This window comes from Otolemur garnettii, unplaced genomic scaffold (genome assembly GCF_000181295.1).
Source record: "Otolemur garnettii isolate 467f Iridium unplaced genomic scaffold, OtoGar3 scaffold00011, whole genome shotgun sequence".
NCBI classification, from domain to species: domain Eukaryota; kingdom Metazoa; phylum Chordata; class Mammalia; order Primates; family Galagidae; genus Otolemur; species Otolemur garnettii.
The window spans coordinates 16,549,209-16,554,745 of NW_003852406.1; the positions used below are offsets into that span (position 1 = coordinate 16,549,209).

A 5,537-nucleotide genomic window follows, 5' to 3' on the forward strand; every position below is an offset into this window, starting at 1 on the left:
AAAAAAAAAAAAAACAAAAAAACAAAAAAAAAAACATTTTGGTGAATATCCTTCCTAGAATTACTTTTCTTTCCTTCTTTATTTTCTTTCTTTTTTTTTTTGGAGACACTATAAACAGTGTCTCACTTTGTCACCTGGGCTAGAGTGCAATGGTGTGATCATAGTTCATTGCAACCTCAAACTCATGGACTTAAGAATCACTCAGCTTGTGTGTGGGGGGCATGTAGCACAGTGGTTAGGGCACCAGCCACATGTTCTGGGGCAGGTGGGTTTGAACCCAGCCCAGACTTGCTAAACAAAAACCAAACAAATAAAAAAAAACAGCTAGGCATTGAGGCACGTGCCTGCAGTCCCAACTTCTAAGGAGGCTAAGGCAAAAGAATCACTTGAGCCCAATAGTTTGAGGTTGCTGTGAGCTATGACACTATGGCACTCTACCGAGGGTGACAAAGTGAGACTCTGCTCAAAAAAAACCCAAAAGAATCACTCAGCTTCCTGAGCAATTGGGACTATAGAAACATACTACCATGCCCAGTTAATTTTTCTATTTTTAGTAGAGATAGAGTCTCAATCTTGTTCAGGCTAGTTTCAAATTCTTAGCCTCAAGCAATCCTTCCACCTTGGCCTCTCAAAATGCTAAGATTACAGATAGGAGCCACTGTGCCTAGCCTCCTGGTGTTTCTTTATTCATATATTCATTATAGACACAAAAACACAATTTTCTTTTTTTTGAGACAGAGTCTCAAGCTGTCACCTTGGGTAGAGTGCCATGGTGTCACAGCTCACAGCAACCTCCAACTCTTGGGTTTAAGCAATTCTCTTGCCCCAGACTCCCAGATAGCTGGGACTACAAGCACTCACCACAACACCTGGCTATTTTTTGATTATAGTTGTCGTTGTTTGGCGGGCTCAGGCTGGATTTCAACCCACCAGTTCTGGTGTATGTGGCTGGCACCCTAGCCACTTGAGCTACAGGCGGAGAGCCCCAAAACACAATTTTTATAGAGATGAGAACATATTGCATTTGCTGTTTATTAGTAATATGTTTCTGAATTCAGCAATGTGATAACTTTCTTCTATGTCAGTAAGTAAAGGAGTATAATATTTTTTTTGTTTGTTTTTTTGAGACAGAGCCTCAAGCTGTCCCCGTGGGTAGAGTGCCATGGCATCACAGCTCACAGCAACTTCCAACTCCTGGGCTCAAGCAAGTCTCTTGCCTCAGCCTCCCAAGTAGCTGGGACCACAGGCACCCGCCACAATGCTCGGCTATGTTTTGGTTGCAGCCGTCATTGTTGTTTGGCAGGCCCAGGCTAGATTCAAACCTGCCATCTTAGGTGTATGTGGCTGGCGCCTTAGCCACTTCAGCCACAGGCACCGAGCCAAAGGAGTATAATATTAATTTTATTGGCTGAAGTAGGCCCCTGCATGCATGTGTGTATATGTACATATGTATATACACACATACCCTATAATTTTGGGACATTTTGATTGTTTTCAGTTGTTAGTATTATGAGCACTACTACTAGGAACATCCATATGTATTTCTTACTACACTTATGAGAGTTAAAGATTTTTTTAAACTATTTTTTTATTAAGTCACTTGTATATAGATCATGAATACATTTATGCCATTATGAGATTCAATGCATTGATTATTTGTGCAAATTGGAGTGCTTACATCCTACTAATCAACATAGCCTTCATCTCATTTACCCAATTATAGCATTAAGAGATTTGTGTTCTACACCTGATAGAGTTAAAGATTTTACGTGCAATTGACACCACTACAACCAAAGTGGTATTCAAGTTTCTAGAAAAAGGGTTTTCTAAATATTCCCAAAGATAAAGCCAAAAAACCACATTTTGTTCTATACCAAACTTCAAGAACTGGCTGGCTAATTATTCCAAATTGACAGTGTTCCAGGAACCTAGCTAATAAGATAATCAAACATTACCCTAGAAGATAAGGTTTTCCATCCTTTTTGTGAATAAACTGATAGGCAAAAAACACCACAAACTTATTATTTATAATTAAAATCTCAACATTTAATTTATTCACCATTAGTATGACTAGTATCAAGAACAGAAAATAGTGTCGGCGAGGATGTGGAGAAATTAGAAATAATGGGAACATAAAATGTTGTATGCCTACTATGGAAAATAGTACGGCAATTCTTTAAAATATTCAACAAAGAATTACTATGATGCAGTAATTCCACTTCTATACATACTCCAAATTGAAAACAGGGACTCAGGCTCGACGCCTATAGCTCAACTGGCGAAGGCGCCAGCCACGTACACCTAAGGTGGCGGGTTCGAATCCCCAGCCCGGACCCGCCAAACAACAATGACGGCTGCAACCAAAAAATAGCCGGGCGTTGTGGCGGGCGCCTGTGGTCCCAGCTACTTGGGAGGCGGAGGCAGGAGACTCGCTTGAGCCCAGGAGCTGGAGGTTGCTGTGAGTTGTAATGCCACGGCACTCTGCCCAGGGGGACAGCTTGAGGCTCTGTCTCAAAAAAAAAAAAAAAAGAAAACAGGGACTCAAACAGACATATTTGTACACTCATGTTCATAGCAGCATTATTCACAACAGCTAAAAGGTGGAAGCAATTCAAGTGTCCATCAATGGATAAATGAATAAACAAAATGTGATATACGCATGCAATGAAATTTTATTCAGTCTTAAAAAGGGAATTCTGACACATGCTACAACAAGGACAAATCCCGAAAACTTTATGTTAAGTGAAATAAGCTAATCACAAAGGATATTTATTTATTTATTTATTTTGAGACAGAGCCTCAAGCTATCCCCCTGGGTAAAGTGCCATGGCATCACAGCTCACAGCAACCTCCAACTCCTGGGCTCAAGCGAGTCTCTTGCCTCAGCCTCCCAAGTAGCTGGGACCACAGGCACCCGCCACAGCGCCTGGCCATTTTTTGGTTGAAGCCATCATTGTGATTTGGCGGGCCTGGGCTGGGGATTCGAACCCGCCACCTTAGGTGTATGTGGCTGGAGCCTTAGCTGCTTGAGCCACAGGCGCTGAGCCATCACAAAGGATAAATACATGATTTCATTTATATTAATATAAAATACCTAGTATAGTCAAACCTGGTGGCTGCCAGGGGGTGGGAAGAACAAAAAATGAGGAGTTAGTATTTAATGGGTACAAAGTTTCAGTTAGGGAAGATGAAAAAATTCTGGAGATGGATGGCAGTGACTATTACACTATAATGTAAACTATACACTTAAAAATATAGTAGTTTTGGCTTGGTGTCCATAGTTCAGTGGTTAGGGTGCCAGTCACATAGATGGAGGCAGGTGGGTTCAAACCTGGCCCAGGCCTGTTAAACAACAATGACAACTGCAACAAAAAAATAGCTGAGCATTATGGAGGGTGCCTGTAGTCCCAGCTACTTGGGAGGCTATGGCAAGAGAATTGCTTAAGCCCAAGAGTTTGAGGTTGCTGTGAACTATAATGCCACAGCACTCTACCAAGGGATATAGTGAGACTGTCTCAAAACACACACACACACACCCCAGTTTAAACATGATAAATGATAAATTCTGGATATTATCTTTCTTTTATTATTTTCACATATCTCCCCCAATTCCATACGTTGCTTTTTTTTTTTACTCTGTTGACAGTGTCCAGTTTTTCACTTTTTTGAAGTCCAAATTATGTATTTTTTTTCTTTTGTTGCCTCTGATTTTGGTGTCACATCCAAAAAATTCACTGCCAAATACAATGTCATAAAGTTTTCCTCCAAGTTTTCTTCTAAGAGTTTTGTAACTTTAGATCTTATATCTACTTCTTTGATTCATTTTAATTTTTTTTTTTTTTTTTGCAGTTTTTGACTAGGACTGGATTTTAACCCTCCACCTCTGGTATATGGGACCAGAGCCTACTCCTCTGAGCCACAGGTGCCGCCCCTGAATTAATTTTTGTGTATGATGTAAGGTAAGGATCCATCTTCACTATGTGTGGATATCTAGTTTTCCCAGTACTATTTATTGAAAAGACTGTCCTTTCCCCATTGAGTGGTTATTTGACCTATTTATTTTTAATTTTCTTTTTTTAAATTTCAGATTAATATGAGGGTACACAGTTTTAGTTACACTGTTCTCACTTCCAAGGTAAAGTTCAAGTTGTAGGAGAGCTTCTCACCGGGGGGGGGTGTGTGTGTGTGTGTGTGTGTGTGTGCGTGTGTGCTGAATACCATCACATTGTGCACATCAGGTGAGATCCCACCAAATGCCCTCCTTCCTCCCACCAATTGTCCTCCCTCTCCTCTTGCCCTCTCCCTCCTCACCCATCCCCCTTGCTAGACTATGTTTGTGTTTTAACAATTATGCAAGGTGTGTTATATACTGATTTCATATTATTATTGAGTACACTGGATACTTTTTTCCCATTCTTGAGATACTTTACTAAGAAGAGTGTATTTCAACTCTATCCAAATAAACATAAAAGATGTAAAGTCTCCATCTTTTTTATGGCTGAATAGTATTCCATGGTATACATATACCACAATTTGTTAATCCATTCATAGGTTGATGGGGAGTTTGGTTTGCCCCCATGACTTGGAAACTACGAATTGAGCTGTAATAAACATTCTTTCTGGTCCAAATGTCTTTGTGGTAAAATGATTTTTGTTCTTCTGGGTAGTGGGATTGTGGGATCAAATGGAAGATTGAATTTAGTTTTATTTGACCTATTTTTAAAACAGACTCCAAAGAAGGAGATTCTACATCTTCCCTTGATATATCATGCTGGTGTTCAGTAAATTTCATGGTTTGGAAAGCTTTTATATGTAGTTGAAGTCTCATTAATAAAACTTAAACCTACATGTCTTATGTCTTCAAAAACAAAATAAAAAAACTCTTCAAGTCCTGGTGCAGTGACTCACGCCTGTAATCCTAGTACTCTGGGAAGCCAAGGCTTGTGGATCTCCTGAGTTCAGGAGTTCAAGACTAGCCTGAGCAAGAGTGATATCCTCTCTCTACTAAAAAATAGAAAAATTAGCCAGCCATCATTGCACACACCTGTAGTCCCAACTACTCATGAAGCTGAGGCAAGAGGATCACTGGAGCCCAGGAGTTTGAGGCTGCTGTGAGCTGTGAAGCCATGGCACTCTATCCAGGGCAACAGAATGAGACTCTGTCTCCTCAAAAAGAGAAAAAAAAAAAACTCCTCAATAACCTTAATACTATAGTAGCGATCTTCAAATAATAAAATTATTCAATTATTTCTTTCTTTTATTGGGGAAAGTAATTTCAATACTTTAACCTTTCCTCACTGTTCCTACTTTTTAATTCATTGATCATCCTTGAAGGTACTTTCTGAAGCCACGTGAAGGTTTCTGTATTTTTCTTAAGGTAAAGAATCTATGAATCATAGAATTTCAAAGTTTTGGCTTGGCGCCAGTGGCTCAACCGGCTAGGGCGCCAGCCACGTACACCTAGGGTGGCGGGTTCGAATCCCCAGCCTGGACCCGCCAAACAACAATGACGGCTGCAACCAAAAAATGGCCGGGCG

At 40.3% G+C, this 5,537-nt stretch overlaps 1 protein-coding gene across 1 annotated transcript in view; it reads right to left on the reverse strand.

The window, feature by feature from the left end:
• CSNK1G1 (casein kinase 1 gamma 1) overlaps positions 1–5,537 on the reverse strand; it is a 200,173-nt gene that overhangs the window by 91,174 nt on the left and 103,462 nt on the right. The gene's annotated exons all lie outside the window — the stretch shown is intronic.